Source organism: Impatiens glandulifera, chromosome 6, assembly GCF_907164915.1.
Source record: "Impatiens glandulifera chromosome 6, dImpGla2.1, whole genome shotgun sequence".
Taxonomy (NCBI): Eukaryota; Viridiplantae; Streptophyta; class Magnoliopsida; order Ericales; family Balsaminaceae; genus Impatiens; species Impatiens glandulifera.
This window is the reverse complement of record NC_061867.1, coordinates 18583279-18605998: the sequence shown is the minus strand read 5'-3', so window position 1 is coordinate 18605998 and position 22720 is coordinate 18583279.

Genomic DNA, 22720 nt, shown 5'->3' with positions numbered 1-22720 from the left:
GACATAAATGAAGAACACATCAGTTTGTTTATGGATGTTCGGAGAAACTCTCCTACGTCATCCGTTCTTCCAACCACCGGAAGGATTCACTATAATATGATTCGAATCAAATACAGTTTACACACACACTTAGCTCACTATTGAACAAAACACTTTCTGTTCAATTACAAGATGAAGAATATCACTCAGCTAAAGGTGTTTTGATTCTAGCTCTCTCTCGATTCACACACAGTACAATCAGAAAGAAGCTTCACAGTTCAGTAAGCAAGATGATTGAGTAGTTTCTCTCTCTGCAAAATCAGATTGCTTGTTCGTTTATTAAAAGTTACTCAGCTTATTAAGACAGATTGTCCGTTGTCCTTGAGATTTGTTAAATACTGATCAGGAGCTAACGATCGAATCTTCAAGAATGATACGTGGCACTCTTCCATTGTAAAGCCTCCATTGTACATAACAGGTTCTGAGCACAAAGATCGTGGCCGTACATCACTGGTAGTGCGCCGAATATTCCATCAGGGATGTACCTGCAAAACAAGTAATGTGAGGAAAATACTCTTACGTGGCATTCCTTGATTGGATGCATATAACTGTTGTACTAATCTTCACTAGAAAGTGGAGCAGAAGTAGGGTACAGCTATAGCACGTGGGTAGGTGAAATGCTAGATCCAAGCGTAATGCTTAAATTGAGCATTAGACGTATTTCAGTTAGAAGGATTGTGAAAATCAGTCTAATGAAATAAATCATCTTCTTCTAATAGAAAAACGTATATTAGACCGCCTGGTCTAATAGAATTAGACTCGCGTCTAATTATCCAATAACCATTAGACTGCACGTCTAACTCCACTGAGTTAGACTGCACGTCTAATTCCGGTTCTACCTTAGACTTGTCTGGAGGAGTTAGACGCACGTCTAACTTTCACTTAATTAGACTACCCGTCTAATTATCCAATAACCATTAGATTGCACGTCTAACTCCACTGAGTTAGAATACACGTCTAATTCCGGTTCTACCTCAGACTTGTCTGAAGGAGTTAGACACACGTCTAACTTTCACTAATTTGACTACACGTCTAATTATCCAATAACCATTAGACTGCACGTCTAACTCCACTAAGTTAGACTGCACGTCTAATTCCAGTTCTACCTCAGACTTGTCTGAAGGAGTTAGACGCACGTCTAACTTTCATATTCTATTAGACTGCACGTCTAAATCCATTGAGTTAGACTGCACGTCTAATTCCGCATAAATTAGACTACCCGTCTAATTACAAATATATTAGACTACACGTCTAACTCCGATGAGCTAGACTGTACGTCTAATTCCGAATATCAATTTGACTACCCGTCTAATTACAAACATATTAGACTTACGTCTAACTCCGTGCATTCATTAGACTACACGTCTAACTCCGATGAGTTAGACTGTACGTTTAATTCTATGCATTAGACTTACGTCTAATTCCGTGCTTTCATTAGACTACACGTCTAACTCTACTAAGTTAGACTGTACGTCTAATTCTATGCATTAGACTTACGTCTAATTCTATGCATTAGACTTACGTCTAATTCCGTGTATCTATTAGACCATTCGTCTAATTACACGTCTATTAGACTATACGTCTAACTCCGATGAGTTAGACTGTGAGTCTAATTTTATGCAATGAAAGCCAAAATCGGTCTAATGACCCTCATTAGATCCAAGTCTAATGACATATTGTTTCAATACACCTGTATCAAAACTCATAAGTTATTTCAACATCAAAATATCAATGGTTAAATTATTTCAACACTTAGTCAAAATAATTTGACCCAACAATTTCCCCCTTTTTGATGAAGAAATTGCAAACCTGCATACATATATCAAAGCATGCATTCATCATATAAATAAACAGAAACCTTGTTCACTTACATCATTCATCCAAAACCAATATTCGAAAACAATCAAAGAACCATGTTTAATAGAGTTAAATAGAGTAAAAGAAGAGAAATCATTGTTCTTCCCTTTTAACTTGAGGATCAGTTGGACTCATCTCTTGACCAGGAAGGATGTTGAAGAAAGGAGGATAGCCGCGACCACCACGACCGCCTGCACTTGATCTTCCACCGCGTTCACCACCACTGGCACGTCCACCTTGATCAACATTTGATAGCCTACTCCGGCCACCACCACTTCTACCTCCACGCTCACCACCGCTTCGACCTCCACCTCTCTTGGTTGGCCTAGGATTGTCATCAGTTATTGGAGCTCGCCTGGATCTTGTGCCGGTTGACACACCATCATTTCTTCTGCTTGATTCTCCTTGAACTGGACGAGGTTGAGCACCTTCAGCATTGTCTTTTGCATCCTCCTTTGCTTGAAATTTCCTAGCAATGGAGTCAGCAAATTCCTGACGTTCATTATCATTCCTGCTCAAACACCCCTAAATTTCCACCATCTGATTCTTCACCAGACAGAATTCTTCCAAGGTTTCCTTGTGGCGTTCATCATTGAATTGCCTTTCAATGTCCAATAATTCACTTTGACGGCTGAAGAGTTGCTTTTCAAACTTTGAAAAGTTTACATTTGCGATATTGATCTCATATGTGTTTTTCTTCAAAGTGTTATCCAACTCAGTGAGGACCTTGAAAATATTGTCAAAGCTCTCTCTTTCTTCTTCCCTTGAGTTCAAAGTCTGAGACATGGTCTTCTGAATTGATGAGAGCATAGACCTCATAGATCTTAACACTTTGTTTCCTCCGGCAGATGACTCTTCATGAGACGAGACTTCTTCAGATTCTGTTGCCATGCTTTGAATCGGCTCAAAGTTTGTATGAATCTGCAAGGATTGCTCCGGTTGATTCATTTTGGCTTTCTTAGCAGCTTCATCTCGCTCTCCTTCTTCAATTTCTTCTTCAGCTCTCTGAAATCTCTCATACAGATTTCTAGTGTAGTGAAGAGGAATGTTGCTGTTTTCATGAACATTTCCCACAATGGTGTTGGGAAATAAACCGGGCTTGATAAACTTTGTTGGTTGATCCTGTTCCTCCTCAGATGAGGAACTTTCTTCTTCATCATTATTCTCTTTGGAGGGTTCCCCCTCAGTTCTGGCAGTTTCTAGCTGAGTATCCTCGGCCAATTTTTCTTGAACAACCTCTGTTCTCGCAATAGGGGTTATTAACACGTCTTCTTCAATAGGAGCTTTAAAAGCCTCCTCAGTCACGTCTTCTATGATGACTTCTTCTTCATTTATCTCAAGAGCTTGTTCAGGCTCTTGGATAATCACTTCTTCTTCTCCATTCATACGTTCTTGAATAGGTTGATCTAGAATGCGTCTCTCTTCGGCAGAAAGATTTCCGAATTCGATCAGGAGAGCAACATCTGTCTCATCAACATCATTATCAGCATCTGGAATATCCATAGCTTCTTCTTCTTCATTGAGAGGTTCTGCGCCAGAGCAATCGGCGCCATGAATGTGTCTAGAAGCAACAGAAACATAACTGTCCAAGATATCGATCATCTTCTTCAATACCTTCATTTCAACATCAGCTCCTTTCACATCAGGATTGAAGTTAGCTTTCCTGGCTTCGAAAATAGGAAAAAGAGCTTTTCCAAATATTCAAGCTTCCACCAGTTCTCTTTTCTTTAGAGCCTCACCAACTTTTGAAGTTCTTGCCCATTTCAAGACTTTCTTCTCGTTTGCCACCATTTTCTTCCATTCTTTAGTAATAGCAGCGTTTGACAGAGAATTGTTGTACTTGGAGGACAGCCTCTCCATGGACCAGGATTCATAAATTCCCAATTTCTCAACAACAAGAACTTTAACTTGATCTAAAATGAGGTCAACAATTCCTGTTGCCTCCGATACCTTTTCAGGAACTTGAATTGCAAAGGATTTACCTTTTCCGATAACCTCTATGGGTCTTGGAGCAGGTCTTGGTTCACCGATCATGATTCCATCTGCCCGATTTCTAGAACGCATCAGTTCGAACGCCGATTGTGGTTTCTTACAGAGCTCGGCAGGGAGATCCATACGAACAACTTTCCCAGCTACCAATGAATCTTTAGGAACTGGAGAAATGGGTTCACCAGCCACAAGGGTAAGAACAACACCTTGTTCTGGTTGCGATGACTCTGTAGCACCGGCGGCTACAAGATCAGTTTGAATAACAGGAGACTCAGCCCTGCCAACAGTTTCAATATTTAGACCGGATGACTCAACAACAGGCCCTTCAGCAAATTCTCTCAATGGAGAGAATATGGATTCAGCTTGTTCCACTATGGGAACATCAAATTTAGGCACAGCGGCCAAAGATTTAGAAGACTTCACCTTTACAGATTTAGACGCTCTAGGCGACCTTGTCTTCTTCTCCTTTAAGGCACAAGACCTCGAAGGTTTCCTCAAATAGGTTGAGGGAGTGGATAATGATGACATTGGAGTTGCAGCAAGTACGCCTGGACCTTGCTTCAACCTTGAATCAATAGATTCATAGTCTTTCTGGTTTGGACTCTTCAGACTGGAGGAACAGGCCTCCGATTCGTTTACAATTTTCGTTCTCTTTGCCCCTATTGACAGAACAGAAGCAGAGGGCTTTGATCGGGTAGAAGGTTTTCCACCGGTCTGGTAACTAGAAGCACCAGATGCAGATTCAAGGTTGCTCTTCAACCTCGTCAGCGTGCTAGCCACCGTAAGAGCAGTAAATACTCTTCGAGAGTTGATCTGCACCGGTTCACCAATCGGAACCTCCAAATGCTTCAACAAGTAACTCAGTTGAGCCGCATACGTGATACTTTCCTTGTTCGTCTGACTAATAGAATAGCACAAGTTCTAGAAGAGGGTATGGGCCCAGTTTACCTAGATCCCTTTTGAGATAGCACACATATAGTCAAAACGGTCTTGACTATAGAGATTGAAGGAACCAGCTTTCCCTTGAAGCGCCTTCGCCACCACGTCGTTCAGAAGAATGAAGTGTGGTTTGAATAACTTTTTGAATCCATTCACATGGATCTTCGAACCATCTGCAGAGAAAGTTGTCTTCATCTCCTCAATGATTTCTGAAGAGAGAACCAAGTCGAATAGATGACCTTCCGTCAGAAGTTCAAAGAACTCTGCATAAACTGCTTCGTTGAAAGAAAACTCCATTCCGTTGACGGTTGCTACGATGGAGTCATCCACCATAGTTGTTGTTTTGAAGAACTCGCGAACTTCGTCTTCGTAGAAGATGAACGGTCTGCCTAGATACTTCCTTAACCCAGAATATTCTAGGGTTTGGAACATCTTCACCACCTCCGGATGATCAAACGTATACACCGATGGAAAATCCACCTGCAAAGTACAGTGACCGAGAGTGATTTTCTTCACCATTTTCGAAAGAATATGTATCGACATAGTATTTCAGAGAGATTTAGTGAGAGAAATGCAAGAAAAGCTAGGGTTCTTAAGGATTTCGAGAGATTGAAAGCTTTCAAATTCATGCAGTAATGTCCTTATATAGATGAAAGAGGGAAATACATAATAACCGTCTACTCTAGGGGTATGGCCCATTAATAAATGTTAGACGTCCTTTTTCAAGAAGTCATCATTAAAAATGAGGGTATATTAGTCATTTTCTCTAAACTTGATAGACACGTGTCTTCATGTTATTAAGAGATGATTGTTTGATATTTTGAGTGGGAAAAGCAGATAGCTCTCAACGTGGGACAGTTGTCCTTGATCAGTCTAATCGGCACGTAGTTAGACGTTTTTCTTACTCCATAAATCTAATATAACACAACGTCTATTAGATGGATGAGTCTATTAGACGCATACATCTAATTCCGTGTTTATAAAAATCCGTCTAATGTTTATTAGACGTGTACGTCTAATTCCGCATAAACACCACGTGTCAGACGTGTGTTGATTAGACGTGAACATCCTCTTGCTCATGACGTAAAAACGTCTAATCGTCTATTAGATGTTTCCGTATAATCGCGCAAGTATAACACCTCAACATATAGACTTAGATGAATAGATTATGAGCAAAAATCCGTCTAAGTACATACTGTTTCTTTTAGACACCCTTGTCTATTTAGACCGATTAAGGATATTCGTCTAGAGAGTATTTTTACTTCCAAAGTAATTTTTCCTCTCATTATGAATATGGACATTAGAGTTTAATAAACAATTTTTGTGGTCCAAAGACCAAAACCACTTTTAACAAATAAAAAATATTTATTCTTCCAGAATGGCAAATGCCATTGTTGATCTTTCAAGCCGTGTACTCAGAGGAGTACTCTTCTAGCTTCCTTCCTGCGATCCTCCTGCATCACCTACAAAATAAACTATTTACACATTTTGGTACCCAAACTCAATTGGATCCTCGATCAATTAGTCCCTTAGGAATCTATATTTGAGTTATTCTGATGGATTTCCCATTTTGTGCCGTGATTAATGCGTATGTTTTTGACTTGGCAAACGACTTTCTGCTAGCCACTGATCCTTTAACTTTTGAAGAAGATTTTCTTTTACAACTCCTTGACTTAGAGTCAGGTTTTAAATTACCAGACTTAGTAGCTTTTTCTAGCTTATTATTAAGCAAGCTAACAGTTGGTGGAACATAAACTATTTTATTTTTGAAAGCAACTTCTTCATGAATAGGATCAGATTCACTGTCAGTCACACTCCCTTTGACAAAGTTTATAGGCTTAAACTTGTCAGTTGGTTTTGACTTTTTGCATGACAGGTTAGGATCATTGCTGTTATATCCCAATCCGGATCTAGATCTAGCAGGTTTCAACATGCTGATCTGATATTTGACAGCATCACCAGACCTTGTCCATGTACAGACAAAATAGATAAGCCTTTTATTTTCAGATGAAAGAGTTTGAATATGTTCCTTGAGCATCTCATTTTCAGATGAGATCTCTTCAATCTTCTTTTCAAAATCATTTGACTCTTTCCCTTTAGACAGATTTGGTTTATTTAAATCTGATGAAGATTTAGTTTCATTTAGAGATTCTGCTAGCTTTCTGTACTCAATGACCATGTCATCTAGTGCAGCTACCAGTTGTTCCCTTGAAAACCTTTCGGAAGAGAAATCAAATACATCAGTCTTCTGAGTTCCTTCTTCATCTTCTCTGGCCATGAAGCAAGCTACGTCTTCTTCATCACTTTCACTGGATGAAAAGTACGAGCCACAGCTGCTTCCTTTGTTCTTTCCGTCACCAGCCATAAGAGCCTTCAGCTCTTTTCCATCATCCTTGGCATCTTCACGCTTTGGCTTCCGGCATTCCGATGCATAATGACCTTTAATACCACAGTTAAACAAGTAACATTAGCTTTAGATTTTCTATTATCATTAGAATTTGAAGAGTTTGAGTTAGAGTTGCTCTTCTTAATGAAGTCGCCAAACTTCTTCACAAAGAGAGACATGGCATCGCTGCTCAGCTGCTGAGCTGCCATCTTCACGTCCGGAGCGGTTGGTGGCTCTTCAGCAGTCACCAGCGCCTTGGCAATGATAACGGACGTGGGTTGATCTTCTTCCATCCTACAGTTCAGCTCGAACTCATAGGCCTTGAGGTCAGCAAAGAGATCAAAGAGAGAGATCTTCTTAAGATCTTTGGATTCTCTCATCGCCATAGTCTTTATGTCCCATTCTCTTGGAAGAGCACGCATGACCTTGATAGCAAGCTCCCGGTTGCTATAGGTCTTTCCTACGATGGACATAGAGGAGACGATCTTGCTGAATCTGGTGTCAAAATCGTTCATTGTTTCACCAGGACGCATTTTGAAGTTGTCGAACTGTTGAGTGGCAACCATGATCTTGTTTTCCTTAGTTTGCTCGTTGCCCTCACACAGTTGAGTGAGTCTATCCCAGACCTCTTTGGAAGTGTCGCATTCGATGATGTAGTTGAACATACTGTCATCGAGAGATCTGTACAGAACATCAAGAGCCATGTTGTTGAGGTTGTTCTTCCTCTTTTCATCAGCGGTCCAGTCAGCCTTCTCCTTATCAATCTTGATAGGGCCTTCTGTGACAACGCTCCACATGTCATCATAAAGAGAAGAGAGATGAGCACGAACTCTTTTCTTCCAAACAATGTAGTTTTCACGAGAAAAGGTTGGAATGACTGTAGCATTGGCATCTTTGGGTATGATCGACATATTTCAGGAAAGGCTTGAGAATAGAAACAGGGCTCTGATACCAATTGATAGGATCGGCTTTATCAATAGAGACTGGGGTCTGGCTATGGATGAAGGCTTATGAAAAACGGTTTGAAAGAAATCCTGTTAAGAATTTAATTCGCTTTCTATTCTACGCAAACTTGTGTAAACACTTGAAACGGATTCAAGGCGGAATTGTTTACTTGGGTTTGAAGCACAAGATGAAATATGAAAATATGACAGAAATGAAGAACACATCAGTTTTTTTATGGATGCTCGGAGAAACTCTCCTACGTCACAGTCACCCCTCTTCCAACCACCGGAAGGATTCACTATAATATGATTCGAATCAAATACAGTTTACACATACATCGAAGATAACTTGTAACAGGCCATATAACCGGTGTGGATAAAATTGTGCTGGAAACTTTGAAAACGGTTGAAGTAGATCTTCTAGCCGAAATTTCAAAGTATGAATATGCAATCGAAGGGAATGCTGCAATGCTTACCCCTCCTTCGGCTAAAGAAAAAGATGCTGACCGGAATGGAAAACAGTCTGAAAAATCCAACTTTGAGCTCAGTCAATCTTCCAGACCGGCATGGGATCAATCTGAAGTCAGTCAACAGGAATCCCATTCTAAATCTCCGAAAAATAAAGAAAAACGAGATGGGGGTAACAGCTTCTTCATCAATCGATTCATCGGTCAAAACTCCACCAACTAAGCATTCCGACCGAAGCAGATCCAAAGAAGATTGTCTTCTTAAACCGATCAGAACTGAAGTATCGTTCCCGGTTCACTCTCAACCTCTGGTACAACATCAATCGGTTGAACCGGTGGTTCCTCTTTTGGATGAAATGAAGATCTTTATTAAGGAAACGATTCAAGAATCCATAACCTCATGAAAGACATCCATGGAGGTCAAGGTAGATGACTTAAGGGATCTGGCTACTTCCATTGACCTCAAACTGACACATGTTGATGAGTTAACCTCACAAACCCTTGAATTGGTGCATGCCATATTGGTACAATTATTTGAGTTGGCGAAGACCAAAGAATTTGCCGACGAAGAAAGAATAAGAAAAGATGAAGAGGCTACTCGGCAACTTTAAGCCGATGAAGACGAAAGGGCTCTTCGAGCCAAAGTGGCTGAACGTAAAGATGCAGAATTCGCTCGGATAATTCAAGCCGATGAATTTGCAAAAACCAAAGTAATTGAGCGGTCTAACGCGGATGCGGCTCAGAAACTTCAGCAAGAATTAATACAAGAGGAAATCGATGAAGGAAGAGAGAAGCCTTCTTCACCAATCGCTAAGAAGACAAAGGCACAAGTTAATAAAAGAAAACGGGCTCAAGAAGCAGCGAAAATAACTTGTACCAAACCAGAAACTATTCCACCAGTCCTAACTCCAGCCGTTGGCTTAAAAAACTTGAATCTAGAAGAAGAAGAAGAAGAGGATGGTGAACAGTTGAACCCAAGAAAACGCAAACCGATCTACGCAGAACCAATTCAGTCTATCCCCTTAAGTGCCAGATCAGGCCGAGGAACTCGTGCAGATTCGGTTGAAAATTTCGTCCAGAGTCAAAGAATGCCTTCTTTTCATGTTCTTGTCCAACCAACAAGACCCCCATGGTCGAGAGGATTCTCTAGTCAACCGGAAAGCGGCTCCCGAACAAACTTTGATCCTCTTGCACCGAGAAAGGGTTTCGAAATTCGCTACTTCACTGAGCTGGATCAAGGGGGCCTCTAAACCTCAACCTCTATGATTTTACTTATATTTATTATGAATTATGAATATTTTTGGAAACTCATGAAATATTTTGGAAATTCAAGTTTTTCGGTTTCAGTTTCAAATTATTGGTTTTGATACTTTTAATTAAAAAATATTAAAAAGAGAGAAATTGGTAGATATACAAAATTTTATCTTCAAATCAAACAGTTTTCTGTTAAACGACCAATTAATATAAGTATTTTAAAACCGACCAACGATTATAGGGCTTTGAATATTTAACTTAAATAATAAAAAAGGGAGAAATTGTTAGATAAATTAGATAGTTAATTAATAAGTAATTAACTATCTAAAGAACTTAATTAAATTCAACTTTTTGTGCAAGAAAAAACAGGGAACGGTCATATTTTCAATTGGCCGGTCAAACCGATCTCCTTAGAAGCGGCACAAACTATTGACAGATCTTCTTAGAAGATCGGCTCGGCTCAACTTAATCTTTGATCGATCGCTACTCTTCGGTAGGACCGGTCAACCGATGATGTCCGGTTGGTGCAACTTCTTGAAAATCATAAACCAACGTATATTTCCAACGGGAAGATTATTCAAAGAAAAAATCAAAGATATGGAAATAAAGGTAGTTGACATTTTGGTGCAAACAGATCTCTTTGGGAATGTGCAGAAGGAAGATCTCAATGGTTCAGACTATGTTATTGTCATTTTGATACAAGTCTGTTGATCAAATTGTAGGCAGTAGAAGACTGTCAAGTGTGCAGTTACCCATGCCTTAATGGGTAACTGTCAAACCCTAGGAGCAGGTAACTGTCAAACCCGCAAGAATTATTAAATCAAGTAAAGACAAACTAGGTCGGATGTCTCATGCCTTGGGAAGCTTCAACCGCATTTAATGCAATGCTGCTCATTTTGACCAACAAATCTCACATTACAAGCTTGCAAGTGAATCTCTCAATGAGTATCCTCATGGTTTTGGTGATCATCACAAGTGGACTAAGAGAAGTATTTTATCGGAGCTTCCATATTGGTCAAAACTTCTTATTCGACATAACTTGTATTTTATGCATATTGAAAAGAATGTGTTTGAAAACATTATAAATACCATTATGAATGTGAAGCCTTACACGAAGGATAACCTTAACGCTATGAAGGATATGTTTCTTGTTTGCAATCGTCTAGAGCTACATGTTGATCCTGATACAATGTCTCGTAAGCCTAAGAAGGATTCTTATACCTTGACGATGGAAAAAAATATCATAATTTGTAAATGGCTGAAGACGTTGAAATTCCCAGATGGTTATGATTCCAATTTGTCAAGATGCATTGACATAACTGAATCTAGGTTGATCGGATTCAAAAGTCATGATTATCATGTTTTTTTAGAAAGGTTATTTCCAATTGCATTCAAGAAAGTATTACCTAAATTCGTTTGGAGAACCTTGACTGATTTAAGTAATTTCATGCATGACCTTAATTGTTCAACTTTGAGCCAAGACAAAGTGGATAACTTACAAGCTCAAATTCAAGTAATTGTATGCAACCTAGAGAAGATTTTTCCACCAACTTTTTTTGATTTAACATCTTTTGATATATTTACCATATGAAGCAAAAATAGGAGGTCTAGTACAACACAGATAGATGTATCCCTTCGAGAGGTATATACATATTTTGTATTATCTCTGTACAAAATAATTACAGATACTATATAATTTGTACCCTTTTCAATTTAGGTTTCTAAAGAGTGTGAAAAATAAGGTGAAAAACAATTCTAGAATTGAAGCATCCATATGCAATGCCTATATTCGTGAAGAAATATCAACATTTGCTTCGTATTATTTTGAATCGAATGTAAATTGCAAACTAAGACAACCTCAAAGGAACACAGAAGGGTCATTGAACAAAAATCAACAATTAATTTCTATTTTCAATTACCTAGGACGTGGAAGTGGTGTTTCAAAGAGATTCATGACCAACAAAGAAACATTAGTTGCTCACACATATGTCCTAGCCGATCTTTCAAAATCATCAAAAACCTACATAGAAATTGTTGGAGAGAAGTAAGTTTATTAATTTTAAGTTATGTGTATATTGTACTTTAGATATATAAAATGACTTCATTTTTAACCCTTGTATATTTTTGCAGATTCTATCCGGATATTTTGAAGAACGTTTGGTGGGAACAATTCACGGTATGTTTTGTTTTATTACTCTAATTGATTTTCATTATCAATTAATTGTTCTAAGTCTTTAACTAATTTATATAATTGGTTGTATGAGACATTTGAGTGGGATCTCATTAAGGAGGCAGATGTGAATAAACTTTTCTAGAAGAAGGGTGGTGCCAAGATAAGAAACTTTGTTACTATGGTAAAATTCGGTATGAAAAAACCCTCACATGTTACCATTGAAGACTGTAACGAAATGAAAATCAAATTTGATGAGCCAAAGTATTATCAGAAGTGCACCAAGGCCAAAGGAAATCGATATAAGTACAAAGAATATGGTGGTGTCACATATTGTGGGGGTTCAATCTAGGCTATAGAAAATCAAAGAAGATTGGTAATTAAGTAATTTATTTATTTGAGTTGTATTTAATTGATTGAATTTTATATTACTAACACATACATTTATAATTTATAATTTATAATAGGCAAAGGAACTTGGAAGACACCCTTCCCTTCTTCAAACATTTGAGAAGACACATAAAAAGAGGGATGGTACATGGAGTGGAAACAGGGCAGCAAATGTTGTGGTAATATTAATGTTTTATGTTCATTAAAAGGTTGATTTTTATTTTTTATACACAACTAACTATATTTGTTTTATTATGCAACAATCTTTTACACAACTCCATCAAACTCAAGACACTTTGGATCCAAATGAACAGAAATCTGAAACAGAGTTGTGGATGGAGGTAGCAGGGTGTTCCAAGAGCGGACGTGTGTTTGGAATAGGTTATATCGAAAACAGGTATTCGAAAATGGACAATCCAGCACACAATTTTCTTTAGAGTTAAATACACTTAAAGAAACTGTTACTACTTTATAAGTTATAAATTCTGAGAAAGAGAAAGAGATTACACTACAAAAAAAAGAAGTTGAGAGATGTAAAGGCAGAATATGTAGAACAACAAGAGAGAATTAAACTATTAGAGTCCAACCAAGTTGAACTAGTTCAGGACAAAGTTCTTCTTCAAACTCAAGTGCAGTCTTTAAATGAAAATTTTGATAATTTCCTAGAAGTATGGAATAAGAAAGGGTAAGACACGATCCCAAAGGTTCCCACTCAGGACGACTGATAAAGAAGGTTAGTGATTCAACTTTTAATTTGGTAATATGTTTGATATTCAAATAAAATTCATATGCTATTATCATAATGCTATTAATGTTAGTTATAATAATAGATTTAAGTATGTTGAATTATAGGTTTGAAAATTTAATAGGTAGATTTAAGAAGTTTGCATTGAAGGTTAGTGTTTTATTTAGTAAGTTTTCAAATGATTTTCTATTATGTTCAATATATGAGTTTTTTAATATTTTCAAGTGATTTAGTTTTATGTTTAATATTGTCTAATTAATAGGTTAGTGTTTTATGGAATTTATTTAGTAAGATTTCAAATAATTTAGTTTTATGTTCAATATATGAGGTTTTTAATGTTGTCTAATTAATAGGTTGGTGTTTTATAAAATATATTTAGTAAGTTTCAAATAATTAATTTTTATGTTCAATACATGAGTTCTTTAATGTTGTTAAGTGATTTAAATTCATGTTTATGTTTTCAAATAGTTTACTTTTATAACCAATTTATGTGTTGTATAATGTTGTCAAATGTTATTGGAGAATGCACCATGATGAGTGTGATGGGTCTTGGGCTTCAAAAGCTGTAAGAAAATTAGAATTGTATATTGTTCAATATATAAACTAATTAGTCAATCTAATCGTTCATTTTGTTGAATTGATACAGGTTTGCAGAAATGGAGAATGGATGGATTGAAGCTAGCATTATTAGGAGCTATTTAGAAATGCCATTTTATGTAAAATTTGGCATATTTTTGTTAAATTTTTGGCCATATTTATGGAAAATGCATAAGTAGTTGATAAATTTAATTTGCAAATGTGTTTTGCAAATTCTTAATGAGTTTATGTTGGTGTACTAAGAATTGATACAGGCATCATTGATGAATATAAGCTGGTTTTGTTTTTTGCAAATTTTGAAAATATATTATTTAGAATTATGCAGATCGTGCATTACAAATAATGCAAATGAAGTTGTATAGATTATTGTTAATATTAATGCAAGTTTTGAATAAGGTAATTGTAGGAATAGTTGCAGTTTTATTAATAATATAATTGTATTTATGATAATGCGAAGAAAGTTACAGATATGTATAATGCAAATAATAATGCTATAATATACGAAAATATAATTTGGGTAATATAAATAGAATTTCAAATGAAATAATACAAATCAAATGGCACAATATTTGTAATTGTTATGCAAATTATAAATATAGATATTGTGAAGATTATTGCAGTAAGAAATTTAATATATTATTGCAAAGAGTATTGCGTAACATAATATTATAAGTTAATGCAGTTTTAATTGAACGTAAGTTTTCATATAAAATGTGTAGTTATTGCAGTATTTGTTAAATATACTTTTATAAAAAGATGCAAATTTTATTGCTTCATTTTCATATATTTGTTATATTGGTTATTGCGAAACATATTTCAGTTCATAATTTTATACGATAATGCAGTTTATGTTGAATATATTTTTATTATTAAATAAATTTATTTATTGGAATTTTAATTGAAAAACATTAAATTTATTATTAAAACATATATTGCAAATCTTATGGAAAATATACTTTAACTATATGGTTGGTTACAGTTTCAGAAAAAATGGATTTTCTGCAATATCTCTATTTAGTAGAAATTTTGTTAAAACAGTTAGTGTAAACACCAATGTAAATTTGCAACATGAGATTTGCAATGTTTTTCGGTTATTGCAAATGTGGTTGAGAAATTCCGAAATCATGCGAAGACATATGCTAAAGACCGTTTTTAATGCAAAGATGGTTGCGGGGCACCTGTTGCAAATGAACAGTTTTTTTTTGTAGTGGTTGTTTTTAAAAAATAAAGTTAAGAAGAATATTTGAGTTTGGTATATTTCATTTACCGTTTAATTTTTGTAAATTTAAATTGTTGATTGTTATTCACTACTAATATAATTTAAAAAAAATAAAAGTTTTTTGGTTGAATTAAATTTATTAGTTGAACTTTATATTGAAAACATACAAATTTAAATTTTGAAATTGGGAAAATGGGTTTGTCGTTTTTATTTCTTTTTTTGTGTAACTAGTCACCGAACTTTTAAAAATTCTCTTCTCTAAATGTGTTATTGTTCTACGCGCAAATAATTTATTTATTTTCCTAATTTTGTAAGAAAATTTAGATAGTGACTCTTTCGTCACAAACTGGTTTTTTAAACTATTTCCTGTTTTGATTTAATTTTATTCTAAAATTTTCAAAAAAAATTAAATGTTAGATTTTATTTTTTTAAATTCAAAAAATCGCTTTTCGAGCACAAAAACGTAAAAATAAATTATAAAAGTAAGAAAACAGATACATTGAGAGTTGAGTACAATCTCTCCTGAGAAAGAAAATATTTTGAGATTTTAGCTTCAAATCTGTTCCTTGGAAAAAATGAATTTACTCGTTTAAAAATAAGATTAAAAATTTAAGAGTTGAATTTCTAATATATTAAAAAATTGTTAAAATTTATGAATCTAATTCCAAAAAATAAAAATTATAACTTAGTTATTTATAATTTTATTTGTCATTATTTATGTACTTATAAATATTATATATATATTTAATTTATAACATAATTTCTGTATATACCACTACATTCAAATTTTGAAAAACTGGTACCTTTGATATCAGTATCATATTCATACTTACCAACTTTTTAGGTATAAATAAAAAAAATCGATATATTATCATTATTTTGTTGTAACGTATTTTTATATATTGAATTTAACTTTATAACAGAAACAACAAGTGTTATAATTCTTATGAATGAAATGGTGTTCTGTTCGCCTCCTTCTTCAATGGCCAACAGCTTCAAGAAAAAAAAATCATATTATTTGTTTGCTTGCAGCTTCAATGGCCAATATACCTCAAAATAAAATTATTTAATTGCATTAACAGGTAAGTGTTCTTGAACCAAGATATAGGCTTTACGCTTAGTGGTTCATTTGAAGAAGCCACTTAATAACAAACACGTTTTCAATAACGGGTGTGTTAAATTGTCTAACCCATTCCGTACCAAGAATGGACAAGAAATAATACGTAACCCCGCAAATCCCACATCATCTTTTCAGTTTAAGCACAAGTTCAGTCACCTTAATACTCCCAGCAGTGGGTCACAGGCTTACGCTACAAAGCCCAGTGAAAAATTTTATCACTGTGTTTAATGATATAGAGCTTTCTTTTATTTTAATATCTCGATGTGGGATCAGTGGATGGATTTATGATTTCAACCCACTTGTGTATAACAATGATAGAGATACAACGTCGACATTGCTCCTTAAACTGTTACATTCTAATACAAGTGCTCTCTATTGCGATCTTGTTGGTGATTTTTACGAATGGCCTCTAACTGAGAGTTCTGCTAGAGAGATGGACAAGAACCAGGCAGATTATATTTTTAACAATATAATTATGTAGATAGATGACTGTGACAATTAATTAGCAACTACTGAAGATGTAATTGGAGAGCAGATATGCACAAAGAACCATTTGTAAAAGGTTTTTTCTTGTATGATGTAGAATTCCATGGGGAATTTGAACATGTGACCCTAAAAACAGGCTGAATTGAGGGTGACTAATTTAAATAGCGCTGGTGACCCTCTTTTTTTTAATGACAATTATACCCTTGCGTAACGCAACTCTAGTTGCGTGACGCAACCAATTTTTTTTTTATTTTTTTTTAAAAAATTTTTTTTCCGTCTCGCGGTTGCGTGACGCACCTGGGTTGCGTGACGCACCTGGGTTGCGTGACGCGATTGCGTGACGCAACTAGAGTTGCGTGACGCAACTGGAGTTGCGTAACGCGATTGCGTAACGCAACGGGGGTTGCGTGACGCAACTAGGACATTTTCGTCCAAAAAATTTCATAATTAAAATTTTTTGAAAAATAAAAAAATAAAAAATTGCGTCACGCAACCTGAGGATGCGTGACGCAATAGGGGCATTTTCGTCAGAAAAAAAAAAAGAGGATCACCAGCGCTATTTAAATTAGTCACCCTCACCAAATGCATTTAGGCCTCTTTTTAGGGTCATTTGCTCAAATTTCCCGAATTCCATTACCCAATAGAACTGCTCAGGTCCGTGTTATGTTTCTTTTTTTACCACTAGACTGTTACCTTTCCTCAATATTGTTTGCAGTCACATATAAATTCATCGTAGAAATCATATAACGCTTTTTTAATCTCTTTAATTTTTTTTTGAACATTGACATTCAAATATATTTTTGAGAAACAAAATTCAACCGTTTAACATTTTCAATATGGGATCTAAAACAGCTCTACTAGCCATCAATCAAGCTCTTTCCCTAATATTTGTCCAATTTAACTTTCATTTTTTAATCAATACTTGTTCAAAATCATATAAAACATTAGAATTCCTATTTATCATCATTTTTATCTTTTGCATTTCATGAAGGAACATATTTAATGTTAGATATTTACTTCTAGATATAATTTGTGGAGATATCCATAAATATTGTAAAATTTAGCATACTTTCTCAACTTTGTCTCAATCTTCTAAATTAGGGCAGCAATCATAAATGTGGATCTCGATCAAAAAATTGTGGAAATACTTCATAATATTTAAGTGCACAGCCTAACATCTCATATGTCTAATTCCACCTTGTTCGACAATCATGGACTAATTTTTTTTTCCAGGAAATTGCATTTGCTACACTATTTCTGAAAAAAGAATAATTCTTAATTTTTCTTATCTTTCAGTTATGTCCACAATCTCACTTAACTCATCTTGAACCATAAGTATGTGCATTAAACTTCATATATATGAAAAATATTTCCTATTGTGCTCTAGTGGGTGATTTTTATTGTGATGATATAATTATCAGCTATATATAACCCCTCACGATTGGAACTCTTCAGATATTCTTTTTTCAATCTTATAATTTCTCAAGAATTTAAAAAGTCTTTTATTTGTTTATATTGTTCTTTGAGCTCTTCACTCAACTAAATATTCTTCAAATATTTTCACTAAACTCACTGTTTTTCGTGTTCTTGACTGTCGTATTTTCGTTAAAACTCGGTGATCGATTCATGTGCTTTATTAAGTTCGTTGCGTAAAGATTAATATTGAATCGCTACTAGATTCATTGTATAATGGGAGACAACCATTTACGATAATCTTCAACACAAGGGGAGACGATGAAATGTGTCTAACACGTACCTGCCTTAGATCAATATCTGAATTCGATGATTTCGTTCTTCGTACATTTTACTTTATTTCATTTCATTTTTTTTTTTAACATTGTATTTTTATACATTTTCTATTATTTAAATACAAAATACCAAACATAAGAAATAAGAAACAACTTAAATGTATCACGATTCTAAAAATTTTAAACTTGAGAATTAAAAAAAAAAAGAGAAGAGACAGAACACACGGTTTGTGAGATTCTGTTGGTATAGTGGGATATTCAGACATTTCGATAACCATCCGTCTTGCCATGTGAAATCATAAGCACAAAAATGAGATTATTGTTTGGTGATTATGAAATTGAAATTAAAATTAAAATTTGAACTGAAGAGTTTAATTCTAATTGTTAGGTTTGATAAATCATTTAAGATTAAAAATTGGAATTAGAATTCTATTGGAATTTAAATCAATGTATTTTTATAATTTCAATTTCATTCTTTTTAACTTATAATTGTAAATTTAAATATTGTTTTATAAAAAAAAATTATTATTTTTCATTACTATATAATGTGTTGAAACAATAATATATATTTTTTAATTTATAAAATTAAAATATCGAACTGATATATTTTTTTAATTTATTAGTTAACATTTTAAACTAATTAATATATATATTTTTTAATTTTAAAAAATAACATGTCAAGCCTAGCGGTAAAAGGATGGGATACCCCAGCTCCCTAAATCTCTTACAGCAAGTTTCGCTCGTTTGCTTAAATTGATTTAGTAGATTTGTGGATTATTTGTTTAACTCGCATGAATTAATCGCACTTCGAAATGAGAAGCGGAACCCAAGATTCTAAAAAAACATATATGGCTTAAGCTTCATATTTTGTATCATATTCTCCCACTTCTACCACAATCACTGTGTAGTTCTCATAAGTGTGTGATGAAAATTAAATAAAAATATATAGGTGCCTCTTGAGAAAGATATAACCTGGCTGGATGAAACAACCTAATTATATTATTTTAGTTGGTAAACTATCATTTGCTAGCTTTTTGGAAGATTTTGTCAACAGTTTCTCCAATATTGTTAGCGTAACATGTAACTCGTTGCTAGGACGGGGATAATTAAGGTGAGTGAACTTGTACTTGATTAAAAAGATAATTTGGGCTTAGTCTGTACCAAATCGTGAAGGTAGTATTTAATATAACTAGCATGTATCTCGTGCATTTGCACGAGTAATAATATAAAAAACCGTGAAAAAAATATTACGGTAAAAATTTTATGGGCGGGTCAACCCACAATCCGACCAAAGTATCCATTTACTCTCGCATATATCCAAATACCACAGTTCTCTATCCAGCAATACAGACACTTTAAAAATTAAGCATCATTATATATATAGATTAGTTAGTTAAAAAGTTGAACTTATATTGTTAAAATGTCACGCGTTTATCAGATTTTGGGTTGAATTTAAAATATAAAGTGTTATTAGCCTAGTTGGTTAAAATGTTGTACTTGTTTTGTTAGGTTGCAAGTTCGAACCATACCTATAACATTTTTAATTTTATTTTTAACCGTTTTAAGTTTATAGGCGGGTCAACCCACAATCCGACCCAAGTATCCATTTACTCTCACATATATCCAAATTAACCACAGCTCTCGACCCGGCAATCCGAACACTTTAAAAATTAAGCATCATTATATATATAGATTTGAAAAAATAACAAATAAATATAATATAATAAATTAACTAAATAATGAATAATAGTCCACTCTTCTTATAAATCAGACAATAAAACAACTATTTAACTTAAAAAAATATTATATTAAAATTTATATATATATATATATATATATATATATATATATATAATAGTTAAGTTTAAATTATTTAAACTGAATCGGTGGTACAGAAAATTATAAACCGACTAGAACTCGTTTCGGTCGATTTTTTAATGAGTATTATATTTATTGTTTTGTTTACATCCCTAACTTAGAAATACATCCGTTCAACTTGGTAAGGACACTTTAAGTTGCTTACATTCCTCTCTCTCTCTCTATCTCTCTCTCTCTCTCTCTATATATATATATATATATATATATATATATATATATATATATATATATATATATATATATATATATATATATAATAATAGTAATAATCTTATAAATATTATTAGAACATTTTACAACAATTATTTATTGTACAAGTGTTATTTAAATGAATTTGTTTAAATCAAAATTGAGACTAAAAATCTTAATTCGCATATATTTTTTAACTTGCACAATTATAGTTCCCTATAATTATTTTAATCATACAATAATTATTTTTAAGAATATAAGGATTAAACAACTTCTTTTATTAGTTTTGATAGCATCTTCTTAATTCAAAAGAACTCGAATCGAATTAAGACATCGTATCTGAAATATAGCGTAGTCGAATCGAATTAAGACATCATATCTGAAATATAGCGTAGTCGTAGAAAGATGACATCCTCCTTAGAGTTAAAAAATAATTTACATCAATTGTATAAGTTAAATTTTACAATAAGTTAAAACAAGCCAATAAATAAAAAACTTTAACAGCGATTTTTAAATGTCTATATAATTGACTATAAAATTGTATAATAACATCATATAATTTAGTGTGATACCACAAATTGCCACGACTCTCATCTCCATTTAAAACGTTCTAGTATGAATTGAACTTATAACTTTTCGTCTTTTATAAACCACTATTGTCATTTAAGAAGTAAAAGATGAGATTTTTCACAAAATCTAATTTAAAATAAGATTTTTCACAAAAATATCTTGCTTGTATCTTTATATTCCTAATGTACAAGTTGGAAAACATATTCTACATGTTTAAATATTACACCAAATAAGGATTAAACATGACAAAATCTTCTTAATTCAAAAGAGCTGACATCACATCTGAAATATATGCGTCTCTTAAAAGATGACATATTTCTTAGATTAAAAAAAGGAAAGGAAAGGAAAGGAAAGAAGAATACAAAATTTATTATTAAAGTTGGGATCATTTTTAAATTTATTATAACCTAAAAATATGTTATTTATAGGTTTAACATTGATACAAATTTTAGTATTAAATTATTGTACCTGACATCATTTATCACAAACTAGAAAATATTCAATACTCAAACTTCATTGCCGAACTTGATTGCTTTAGAAATCAACGATCGATCACCTATTTCCCCGTCGAAAATTTATTAATTTGCTGGTAGTCTGCGCCTCCGTATAAATCATAGACAATATCGTTATCGCCACAAAATACATAGAAAACATAAAACATATTCAAACTTAACGGCAATTCATCGAAATTATGAAAGAAGATTATTAATTCACAAACCTGTATTGACTGAAACGATGGAAGATACATTGCTTCCCAAAGACGATGAACTGCTCGGAATTGGGGTTGCCAAACAACTTGGCTTCAACTGTATAGATAACACATTCTCTTCATATTCAACCTGAATCTTTTGTTTCTCGTCGCTTTTAGCCTCACCCATTTCAAGATTACGGTCGCCTGAATTCTTCTTGTTTTTCAGGTATCCCAACTGTGTCCAGTAAGAACATGCCAGAATCAGCAGACCGAAAGCGATAAGTCCGAGCATCGCCGCCATTCCGCCGAATAGGTATGGAAGCGGCGAGGCCACGGGAAATGCTGCGTTATTATCGCCTCCGCCAACGATTGTGGGCAACTCATTGTTGCGTTGGATTGACTTGCATATAAACAATTTTATTGCGCAGAGAGAGAAATATGGAATGATGAGATGGGGAAGGTGACAAAAATTTAACATCAGTCGTTTAATTACAGTTAATTTAATAAATTTGAAACTTTTATCATCCTTAAGCATATAAACAACATATTGCGTGTCTAATTCTCTGGTGAAATGCATCATTTAATTTATAGGTCAAATTTTACACTAAATTAAAAAAGGAAAAAGTAATAACTTTTAATATAATCTAAGATGAGGATTTTGATAATATCATTTACCAATCTCTCAGCTAATTCGCCGGGAATGCTGTTGGTACTGCCGAATGCGGCGTTCACAGAGGAAGAGTGAGGTCGTAAATTGGCCATGGAAGAAGCAAACAAATAATAATATGAATTCTTTCTCTCTCTCTCTGTCTTGATTAAGTTCAAGTTGCTGGTAATGAATTATATATATACAGCATAAGAAGAAGAAGAAGAAAAGAACACCATCCATTTCATTCATAAGTCATAACACGTGCCCTTTCCCTCTAAAAGTTTGTTTATGTTAAAAAGTTACTTATTTTTATTATTATATTTATTTATAATTTGATCATGCATATCTGTAGTCATCTTTTCCCAACTAAAATTCAATTTAAAAATATCTTCA